General features: G+C 41.5%; 1 protein-coding gene across 3 annotated transcripts in view; it reads left to right on the forward strand.

The window, feature by feature from the left end:
• hivep2a (HIVEP zinc finger 2a) overlaps positions 1-12,276 on the forward strand; it is a 121,759-nt gene that overhangs the window by 28,833 nt on the left and 80,650 nt on the right. The window contains exons 3-4 of one of the 3 annotated variants that reach the window (XM_085381190.1): positions 2,177-2,296; positions 3,506-3,660. The exons of 1 other annotated variant lie outside the window; for it this stretch is intronic. The gene's annotated coding sequence lies outside the window, so the exon portion shown is untranslated. The remainder of the gene's footprint in view (positions 1-2,176; positions 2,297-3,505; positions 3,661-12,276) is intronic. One more of the 3 variants, XM_085381189.1, reaches the window with a different exon arrangement.

Consider the following 12,276-nt stretch of genomic DNA (forward strand, 5'->3'; position numbering starts at 1 on the left):
TTCCCCTCAGCTCCTCTTTCATCCTAATGCACCAACAGAAACCCAAAAATCCAAAACAGATCCTCCTTTTTCTTTTCGGCTGTCAGTGGTAAGGTCTCTCTCCAGGCTCTCTTTTCAGTTTCAGGCTTTTAAGTGACGAGGCACGAGGCGAAATTAAAAGACGCTCAGATATCTCCACTGTTAGTTTTGAACGTATCTGTGTCTAATGTGTTTTCCACACTCAGACGCACAAACGGTGTCAGTGACAGGATTTGTCTGACAGCTGGGTGATATTAGACCTCTCTCTGAACTTAAACTACATAGGATGATCAGAAGCAGCTGTCAGGCATCTTGTGTGTGCATGCGTGCGATTTCGCGTTGGACTACCTTAGTGTCATCAGTAAAATTTGTCCTTCATCTCTCTAATTCCCACTGGATATTAAACACAGAGACATTCAACTGAGGGCCAGAAATATCTATGCAAATATGTTCAGATAAGTCCTGTTTTTCAAAAAAAATGTAAATATAGTGACGTTCCTACAGAAAGTGTGATTGTTGGCATGAACGTAAAGCACATTATGGGGAAGTATTAGAGTTAGGGGATATTTTCAGGTGTTTCACATTCGTGAATATAGGCGTATAAGCTAAGCTGTGTCAATTTTTAATTCAGTGAAGACGGAGAGGTGATTTATCTGCATTTAGGACCATTAAGTCAGTTTGATATCTTAATACTTCTCCTGGTTAGCTTAGTTAAAAATGTAAGTAAGAACAAGAAAATGCGACACACTTAAAATCAAAAATGAAAGAATGCAGTAAATGTGAATAAACCTCACCAAAGAGTGAACATTTAAGTCATGGATACCAGCACATCCTGCTGATCCTGTAACTCTAGAGCCTTAAACAGTATGCTGGACAAACAACAGTGAGGTAGTCTGTTGAGGAAAAACCACACAAAGCCATGAATAATTAACTAAGACTAATAATATAATCTGAAATCCTAGAATAGTGAATCTAATTTAAATGGAGGCCCACATTCACAATACACAGTACATTTTTGTGTGGCTGGTGCTCACTTAGAACATGTTAATTAGCAGCACAAGACAAGGAACCGATGTCATGTATTAATGTGGGAAGGTGCCATAATGTAAATTCACATACTGGACTACTATACTCACCTGGTTGAACCCCCTTTTGCCGTCAGATCCACCTTAATGCTTTATGACTTAATAATAAGGATTTGGTCCAAAGTGATATCATCACAGATTTCCCGTTCGTTCTCATCCCAAAGTTGCTCTATTGGATTGAGATCTAGTTACTGCGGAGGCTGTTTGAGTCTAGCGAGCTCATTCTCATGTTCAAAAACCAGTTTGAGATGATTTGAGCCTTGTGGCATCAGAAGACGGGTACGATGTGGCTATAAATGGACAGATATGGTCGGGAACAATACTCAGGCTGTGGCATTTAAAGGACGCCCAACTATATTCAAACCAAATATTCTCCACATCATTACACCACCACCACCACCACCACTCTGATTTGTTGATACAATACAGGATGGATCGATGCTTTCATGTTGTTTACACCAAATTCTGACCCTACCATCCGAATATTGTGGCAGAAATTGATTTGCCTTCCTGTCAGCACGAAGCAGCTCACTGATTATTTTCACTCTTTCGGGCCGTTCTCTGTGAACACTAGAGAAGGTTGTGCAGGGAAATTGAGTAGTTCAGCAGTTTGTGAAATACAGACCAGCAGGTTTGCCACCAACAGCCATTCCACTTCCAAAGTCACTTAAATCACCGTTTCTTCCTCATTCCGATGCTCAGTTTGGACTTCTGCAGTTCAACTTGACCGTGTCTACATGCCCAAAGGTATTGAGCTGCTGCCATTTTATTGCAGGTTAGACATTTACGTTAACAAATGGGGGAGTCTATGTACCTAACATAGTTGCCTGTGAGTGTGTCTTTATTTGGCTGCTTTATTTGTGGAGGATTTAGGGAAATAACTGAAAAAAACATGCACATTACATAAAATCAGCACATCATAAATACATGCATACACCCTGACATGCATTTGCACATGAACATGTACATATAAAGGCACATACAGGGACGAAGTTGCTGCTCATGAACCCAGTCACTGTTTCTGGCCTCCTCACCAAACCAAACACTGTAATTTATCTCCATCTCTCTCTCAGGCTGACCTCAGGCTGTTAAAGGTTTCCAGTTGAGCTTGTGGCGGGCAGAAATGTCAGAGCTGTGGATTCCAGCGGCGGGCAGAGAGGCTGCTACAGTATGTGGCGGGAGACTGCGATGCTGTAAGTGTTTCTGTCTGTGTGTGTGTGGTGATGCTTTTCTTAGGCGGTGTGAGTATGCGATGAAAGGAAGGCTGCTCGATGATCTGAGCTGAAGAATTCTAGAGAAACTGAAGGTTTCCCACCTGCCCTGTTGACTTTGGGCATATCAACACATATCAACAAGTTATTTTTGGTCTAATGACTCCACGGTTCCTGTTCTTGCCCGATAGTCAAAAACAACCAAGTGTTTACGTGTAGTTTGTCCACTTTGAGTGAGTCTCAAGGTTTGTCCTGACCTGCACTTGAGGGAAAGTGGAAACGTACAAAATAACCCCCTCTGATGACATGTGGTCACAACGAAAGAATAGACTTTGTTTGGAGAGAGTTTTGTTTAGAGAAGCAGGTTGGGTCTAGAGCAGTAGGTTGGGGAATTACTGGAAAGCAGTCAGGTGCACGTATACAAAACAATATTGAAAGATTGCTGGAAAACAGTTATTTTGTTCTGTATCTTTAAATCTTCAACTTTATGTAGAATTTGTCTTTTCTCGCCTCTTATCTCCACTGCGATCATTTTTCGTCTCTACATCTTCCCTCTGCTCCTTTCTTCCTGTTTCTCAGATGCTGCTCAGGGCCAGAAGAGTTATATTTAGCTCTGCTCTCCTCCTCCTCCTCCTCCTCCTTTCTGCCCTCCGTTTCTGTGTTTTGCCCCTGCAAAGATGGCTTCATTAGCCATAGACCTCAGCGTGAAAACACACACACACAGACACACACACATGCTGGGGTAGAGAAGGGGATAGAGTCTGTTACATAAGAGGCTCTCTTATATAATTTGATGCATATTTGATGCTGAATGGTGCAATGGCAATGCAGAAAGGTGTGAGCGTGTGTCTTTGTGTGTCTGTGTATGTGTGAGTGGGTGTGTACATAAGGTAAGCCAGATTTGTGCAATGTGGCCTGCCCTTGCCCTCCCTGAGTTGTTACGTCACAGGGAAAGCTAAAGGTGAACGGGCAGTCACAACTAAAAGAGTGTGTGTGTCAGTCTGTGTGTGTGTGAATCTCCAAAGTATATTACAGCTCAGTATGAAAGGACTGTTTTGATACTGAGCTGCTTATATGTTTTTTTTTTTTTTTATCAGTGTCATCTTACCAGAGTAGAGTTTGAAAGCTGGTCCTGTGACTCCTGTACTTCTCTCTCTTCTCCATTTCCTCCTCTGCTATTGATCTAAGTAGACTAAGAGGATCAATGAAGGTTAATGGCTTTCTACCTGGGTTCACCTCATCGATGCACTTCATCAGGAATGCCCCTGCTGGCTGCACACTCAGGATACAGAAAATAACGGAGGGAAGGACTGCAGACATTTCATTAGATGTCGCTGTCAAACAAGGTCAGCTTTTTTTGCTGACTTGTACTGCTTCAGGTGCTTTACTACCAAAGATTTGTCTTGAACGGTTGCTCAAGATTATTGTTCAGATTATCCTCATGAAAGGGAAACTTGAGAACTAAAACTTGACTGACTCATGAGGGACAGATCAAGAAAGGAACTGCCATAATTTAATCTAGAAGGGTCTGAGATATCTGGCCTTTTATTTTGTCCTGAAATGTCCTACATTTCCCATAATGCAGTTCAGAACTGAGGTTTACTGTCTGTGACAATTAAATGGAATCTGATGTTAAAACTGCCCCTTTCACCACATTTTTATTTGTTTCCTCAAAAGCATGAACTCACTTGCCTCATGCTGCCTTCAAGTCTTGTGGGAATTTTAATGCTTTGGAGCAGAGTTCACACGAGCAAGTTAAAAAAAGGCTACAAAATAAACAGAATGCAAAAGAAAGAAAGTCACTAATAATTGTTGATTCGGTGGATGGGTGTAAGTTCACTTTCAGGGCTTTTGATTTCCCTTTTTTGCCTGTAATATTCATGTAGAGCTCTGCTTTTTTTCTGTGACTGCAGCATTGTAATAACTGTCAGGTTGACAAATGCATGAAAGTATGACTGCTTTTCCTCTACATTGCATCAGCGTAAAACCAATGTTGTAGGTTTATTTTTCTTGGAAGTAGTGAACGCGTGTGGTTGACATGTACAGAGTTAAGAAATGGCATTAAACAGGAAATGTGGTGCAGACTGATTTATTAAGAAAGAGCAATGTTTTCCCATTAAGATCCCAGCACTGCTGCTAACATACCACAGATCAGGCCACTTAGCTATTTCATTTGACTCTATTTTCAGTTCTGTAAAGATCAGCAGCAGCAGCCAGTCAAGCTTTACACTCTAAGGTCAAAAGCCTGCCCCGCTAGAGCTCCCAGTTGAGCAAAGCTGTGGTTATACTGGCAGCTGCCAGGTGGGAATGTGTGGCATTCCCTCTTATAGGAAAAACAACAAAATAAAAACATTCCACGCCACCTTAATTAAGCTTTCCTGACATGCTTTAAGTTTTCTGGGTTGCCAGAATCTGTACTTTGGTGGTAAACAACTTGTCTTAAATTTGTATTTGTCGGGAAGTAGCCGGTGACTCGTCAGCTGGCTATGCTGCACATTTATTTGTTTCTTTCCATTCTTTCACTTCTGGGAGGAAGTAAGTCATAGTGAGTCTGGCAAACAGAAGCAGCTAAAATGGAAAAACAAACTCGTTCATAACATCTAATCTCTACACAAAGAAAATCTATCAAATTCTGAGACAACCAGGTGCCACATAGCTCACTTGGTGTAGCGCAGGACCTGTAGGCTGAACCCTTTCCTGTATGTCAGCCTCCCACTCTCTCTCCCCCCACCTTCCTGTCTTCTCTATAATTGTTGCTATTTAAAAAAGGCAAAAGCCAAAAATAAATTCAGAAAAAACTGAGACAGAAATGTTGTGTTGGGAGAATCGACATACATGACGGAAAAGGTACAAAGGAAGTCACAAAGGCAGAAAAGAAAATTGCTGTGTTGTTGTGCGCACATTTGAAAGTGTAAAAGGTAGAAAAAAAGGAGTAATAGTAAAGTGAAAATGACGCGAGACGTATTGTTTTAGCTACGAATTTAACAACAATATGAAAGTTAACCTTTGATGCCCTTGTTCTCGCAGGTTTTGGCAATCGGGGATACTGAAGTACATGAGAAACTATTTACTTTTTTATTGTCATTTTCAAGGGACTGGGATTATTCATCAATAATTCAATTGCATTAATTTGAGTTTAATTATTATTATTTTTAATATATAGCACCAAAAAGCAACAACAGTCACCTGTGGGTGCTCTATATTGTACGGTAAGGACCCACTTTTGAGGAGTGAGATTCAAAGGATGTTCAGTTTTTGTTTGATAAAGTTTCATGGTGACTAGCTTGTTCTTTAAATGATTAATACTAAGCAAAAGTCCTACACATTGCCACTCTTCCAGTGGAACACACTAATACCAACTGCCCATGTAAATGTGTGTTGGTGTGCATCCTGGCATTCAGATATCATCCGGCAGCCAGCTAGTCGTGCTACCTGACCTAATTTCCTGCCAGTAACAGGAAGTCTGCCCTTCTGCTGACATTGGTGTAACACAGGAATCCTTCCCCTCTGTGCAGTCGCTGCCAGATAATGAGGTTGCGTAACAATTAAACTCTTCTCAGTGTTGTTAATATCGATTAGCACGCTCCGTCTGACGTACAACAGACACACACAGGGGCGCTCAGTTGCCAGTCCATCAGCTGGCAGATCAATCAGAGCCTAATGAGATAAACGAGCTTACTAATTAGTTAACGAACCACTGGCTGACTGAGTGACACAAGCACACACAGAGTCAGCCTGGCAGCTTCTCCTCTTGTCAGCACAGGGGAAGAGAAGGTAAGAGTCTCTTAACAAACTACTTCTCAGTAGATTTGAATCTGTAGAAGTGTAAAAAATTTAAATACCCTCAAAGCTGAAAGTGCCATAACTTTCATGTTTTAGAAGATATCAAACTGAATCGTCTCCACTTAACTTATAATACACACATAAGACTTTTCAATACTTGTTTTTAATGGAAGTTTTTTTTAGTCCACTGTTACGTGTCTTTATCACAGTGACCACAACACAATTCTTTATACTGCAGACACATTAAAAACATAATATTAATTATGTTAATTGTTCAATCATAGTAAAAAGAAAGTACACCCTCTTTAAAATCAAAGGTTTTACATATCAGGACATAATAAAGATAATTTGGTCCTTAGCAGATCTGTTAAATATAACCTTAAATGAATTAAAGCACATATACTGTTTCATTATTTAACAACGATTGATCCAAAATGCAGCCAAATTGGGTCATTTAAGTCTGAAAAGCACTTCCTATGCCAGTAACTGAGCTGGAAATATACCTTATTCAAGCTTAATGCTTTCATGGTAGCATTACCTTTGGTTGTTTTTGATTACTATGCTTTTTTTTTTTGGTTTTGTGATGCAGGAAGTCAGGAAGGTGGTGTGGCTCTAAATAAACAAGCTGAACATGTCACTTCTTTAGCTTGGACTGTTGCTGATAAGTGTGTCCCACCTCACAGGATCTTATTACAAAATGTTCCCCCCACATTTCCATGACAACTCACAGGTACACAATGAAACTCATGGGTAAACACACACAGATGAAACCCATCTGGAAAAGGACAAGAGCTGTTTTATAATTGCTATAAAAGGCATCGGGGAATTGGCACGATGCAGAAAAAGACTTTACTCAAATTGGACTGAAATTAACTAAGAATTGGGGAACTCATTTTAAAATTCATCTTGTCTTGGAAAGACTCCTTATTTAAAACCTTGATTACATTCCTCTTAAGACCCCACATCCGAGGGCACATGCGGTCTGATTTTTTTTTGTCTTTACATGTGAAAGTGACCTGCGTATTGAAGCCTGTCAGTTATTCTGACTCAGTCAGCCGTGATGGACAGCTCTGCCCTCCTGGTCCTGTCATGCTGCTATTTATCACAGACTTTTTATGTGACTGTGCATGTGTGTGCTTTGGCATGGTTTACTTGTGTAACACTAAACTGGATACCCCTGATGTCTCAAAGAGGCTTCTGTGAAACAAGCACATATCTGGAGCGTCCACGGGGACAGCCCGAATAATTTTAGCATCGTGGGGCAAGCCTGGGCCGGATGATGCAGAGAGACAAATAGCTGAACAGACAGAAATACAAACAGACAGACAGATGGCTGTCACTAAGGTTCAGCCAAAATTGTGCAGAATATTCTGGGTGCATTTTAAAAAGAGGTTTCAGATGTTAGCCTCCTTTGACTGGTTGAAAGCCAGGTTGTCTGTGTGTTAGGGGATTCATACCAGTAGCATTTAGGCTAACTCGGGGTCATTTGTGAGAAACCATATTTGCAATTCAGGAAGCTATTCTGCAAGTGGGCAAACTCTGGCTCATTGAACTAAAGTTCCCAGACGTTAAGATGTAAAATCTTAAATCATATTGTAGATTTTTTTTTGTGTAATTACAATTCACATTATCAAAATATGTCAAAAATACACAAAGGTTACTAGCAGGAACTGGCCCGGGGGAAACTTAAACCCAGGCCATCGCAGTAGCCTTTCAGCATATCAGTGATCCCTTCATATACTATGCTATACTGCACACTATACTGGCACCTTCACACATAATTCTGGGCAGACTTTATCCAATCCTGGATTATTACAGTTACCAGATTTATGGTCCAGATTTACATGTCATTATTATTACAATTTGGGGACCTTTCAGTGAGTTGGAGCAATGGCTATTTTTTTGTAGCCAGAGCAAGATTTTCTGTTCAATCTGAAGATAAATCTCTATCACATGATGGCTGCTGGTTTCCAAATTGCATTTCTGTGAATGCTGTCCCTCCTTTGCTCACCACTGGGACCAGTTTTCCTTATTAAAATCGTATTGCTTACCTCTCTATTCTACATAGTAATGCAGATAACTGAGCGATTACTCTCACAATAATGAATACAATTAGACATTTTTTCAAGAACCTGAATTGTTACCTAAAGAATAACTGTATAAACCAGGTACAGCTCCCACGAGACTCTTAAAACATAGCAGTGGTGAGGGCTTGTTGGAAATTATGTTAAATGCCAGCAGAACTGTTAAGAATTTCAGCTATCACATTTATTGTTAGATGGGAACAGGAAACCATGTTCTTTCTAAGAAGACAGGTATTTTTTTAGAGCTACAGAAACTAATGGACGAGCTAAAGAAAGGTCTGGTCTTTTATCTGAAAATCAAGTAGTTTTACCAAATTTACTATTCTCCAACAACCGGTTGTTGACTGCATTGTAAGGACAAATTTGCTTGCGTAGTGATGAAGTCTTCCTTTTCATCTTTATATCTGTCATACTGTTTCCATCAAGGCACTGCGTCACAGGTGTGACCTCTGAAATGCGGGTATGTGGGGTGATTTGAGTTTTGTGTTGATTTTCTGTAATTAAAGTCAGGGATAACCTTTGTGTTTTGAGGTTTGGCTTTAATGAACAGAAGTTTGGGGTAAACACTGTGTTTTTTTGGAATCGGGCTGGATCTGCTGTGTTTTTCACCAAGGGAGGTTTATGGTAACCTTTAAGAGCTGACGTCAGTCGCTTTTGTCTGCTGTACCTGTGCAGCCGGCCACTGCTGTGTGTGTGGGTGTTTGAGACGCAGGCAACAGTCTCTTTAATGAGGGTGAACTCGAAGGGTTGTGCTTAGTCTTCATTTGCCCTGCTGGGAAGGTTGCTGGCAATGGGTACTTGTGTGTGTCCGTGTGTGTGTGTGTGTTATGCTTGGGAAGCCCCCTATACACACTGCAAGACTTCTAATAATGAATACCACCTTTTCGAGTAAGTCGAACCCCGTGTGTGTGTGTGTGTGTGTGTGTGTGTGTGTGTGTGTGTGTGTGTGTGTGTGTGTGTGTGTGTGTGAGTGTGCGCACATTGTGTCACCCCCACGGGGCGACAGGTGCCACAGGCAACATGAAACTCTGCAGACCGACATGGTGAGAGAGAGAAAGAGAGACAGTGTGAAGTGATGGAAGAAATGGGACTAAAGAGATGAGAGAAGTACTGAAGGGAGATGGAAAGGTTAGACAAAGGGAGTCAGAGCCAAAAGTATGCGGACACACACAAATGTTAATCCTATATCAAGTTAAATCACAATGGGAATTAACCTAAAGTGCTTTCCAGTCAAGAAAATAGACTGTATATGACAGATGGACATAGGAACTGTGACGTCACCTTTTAATCCTGGCTGCAGGAATTTTGATGTTATGGCAGGGCAGGAGAAAAAACATCCAACCAACCAAATCAAGTAGTCTAAAATACCTCTGTATGCCGTGGCATTGAGGTTTACTAAACTAAGAGACTTGATCCAAGCTTGAAAGGGGTGTCCACGTACTTTTGGCAGTGTATTAGAGAAGGGATTGACAAATTGACCGAGAGAGATGGATGGAAAGATAGTGAGAGGAAGGGATGGAAAGACAGGGAAGCAGAGATAGACAAATAGACATAGAGATAGTTTTCACTGCTGGAATCAGGGACAGCTGGCATGTGTGTGTGTGTGTGTGTGTGTGTGTGTGTGTGTGTGTGTGTGTGTGTGTGTGTGTGTGTGTGTGTGTGTGTGTGTGTGTGTGTGTGTGTGTGTGTTGGCATGGCTGAGTTGCATAACACTCTACTGGGTCCCCCATGGCTTAGAGGCTAAAGTGGTGCCTCTCTCGCTCCCTCTTTCTCTGTGTTGAGCTAAGAGAGGTTTTATCTGTGTGGCATTTTTATAAAAGAAAATATTATTAACAAAATCAAAGTGAAAAACAATATTGATAATTTCTCAAATATGGAAAATCTTTGTGGAAAGAACATGTCAAATGCAACATTTAAGAATCCAAATTAAAGGTAGAAAGTATGGAGAAGACGCTCGCTCATGCGGGTCTTCCAAGTGTCGGGAAGGGAAGCACCCTGTTGTTGTGACCATGCCATATTTCCCATGGTGCTTTGCTGTGGGGAAGCTCTGCTGTGGAAAGAACAGCCCTGCATTTTCTCTGCTCTACTTCCTAAGATGCTGGCTGCTCTTTGTTGTCTATACACGTATGTATGTGTGTGTGTGTACTCCGCATGTGGGCACTTGCAGGCAGTCTTAATTGTTTGCATGCCGGTATTTGTGTGTGTGGGTGTCTGTGCACATTAATGTGTGTTAAATGCTGCTTCAGGATATCTTTCGTTTTGGTCGATGTTTAAAGCTGTGGAAAGTGGAGAAGGAGGTGAGGGCGTGCGTACAGTAGACAGCTGATGGTGTGGTAAATGATCCAAGTGAGTAATTTGTGCTGCGTACACATATTATGAGCTGTTTGCACTGCAGCCCTGACCTTTTTAGACATTACCCAAAAGACACCTTTAATTCTTCCAAAAGCCAGAAGGCACAAACACACACAATGTCCAGTACAAAATTACCGAAACGATGCAGCAGTAATCTCTGTAACTGTTAAGATCCAAATCTACCAACCCTGGGTTCTCTCCTTGCTTCCACAATCCAAAGCCAAGTGTGTTACATTGGTCATAAGTGTGAATGTGAGTGATTGGTTGTTCATCTCTATGAACCTATTTGTCTCTCTAGCCCTGTGACAAATAGGTGGCCTGTCCAGGGTTTATCCCACCTCTCAGTTCACCCAGTAAATTGAATTGGATAAGCAGAGGATGATGGATGGATGGAGTAATCCACGTACGAGCCACAAAGTTGGAAAAAAACATCAGAAGCTACAATGCTAGCTACAAGTCACTTAATGCATCATTGGTCTGCTCACATTCCATTTGTAGTGCGTCATGCCCGTCATTCATCGACAAGCTGCTTCACTGAAAAAGACGTGTAGCCATTGATTCTTCATTGGAAGTGTGAAAACGACATGAAACAGCAGTAATCTATACGAGCGAGAGAGCGCCCTGAGCGCAACTTTATTGGAATATTGGAATTCATAAATGTGAGCTAGCAAATACATTATATTTGTAGTGAAACTGTTAAAGTAGTCTGCATAATAGTAGTTGTAGTAGTACGGCCCTGTTTTCGGGCCTGCTCACCTTGTCGTGTTCAAACATGGAACGATGGGCAGAGAAAGCAGCAGCGTGCCCCCCACACATTCCAGAGGAGGCATCAGGGACAACGGGCATGACAGGGACTTAGTCAGACACGGAGGAAATGAAAAGCAGTAAGAGGAGGTGGGTTGAAAAGTGGCTTGCAGGGGCACAACAACTGAAGGCAGTACTCTGTGTGAGCCAATCAGATACATAGAAGGGCATGAGCTAAGCTAGCAGCGCATGAGGGCTGACACTGAGATGAACTAATCTGGCAGGATTGTGGCTTAGCTTGACCTCGTGGCCTGTCTGCACTCATGCTTTGCTCTTTTTCATTGTGGTGTCTTTGACAGTTACCATACAGCTTCCGGTTTTCCTGCACCTGAAAAACCAACACGAATTTGCGAAAAGACAAACAAAGACACAAATATGTGATTGAATGTAAAATATATGTGTTAATAGCGTATGGATTCAACATATGTTTGTAAATGTGGTCTAAGATAGCATTATAAATCAAAGAAAGTAATAACTTGTTTGGAAATGGTGACTATTGTGGACAGACGAATAGCAACATACACGAATAATTCCACTTCAGAGCTGAGCTCTCTTTGGCTAAATCCACCCACAACTGGCTGTGGGATATCACTTGTTTGAACAACTGTTGCTGGGTTGACAACTCCCAGTTTTAGAGTTTTTGGCTGGATCCACATCATGCCTCGTCACTCATGGGAAGAAAAGGAAGTAAAGCCCTGGGATCCTGTTGGCAACAGTCAGCCTGAAACAGGCTTAAGACCGACGGATGGAGCCGAGAGGAAGAAACCCATGATAGAGAATAATTCCAAGGGAGCAAGTGAGAGATTGGAACAGAAGACATTTCAAGGGTTTATCTTGATTAACTGACCAAAGAAAACACACAGAGGAAGACACAAAGCAAAAGACAAATGCTACAATAAAACAGACAAATTAAATACTTTTTGGGAAACTGAATGCAAA

Source organism: Rhamphochromis longiceps, linkage group LG15, assembly GCF_057381845.1.
Source record: "Rhamphochromis longiceps isolate RC_006_pf linkage group LG15, R_longiceps_female_GT1.1, whole genome shotgun sequence".
NCBI lineage: Eukaryota > Metazoa > Chordata > Actinopteri > Cichliformes > Cichlidae > Rhamphochromis > Rhamphochromis longiceps.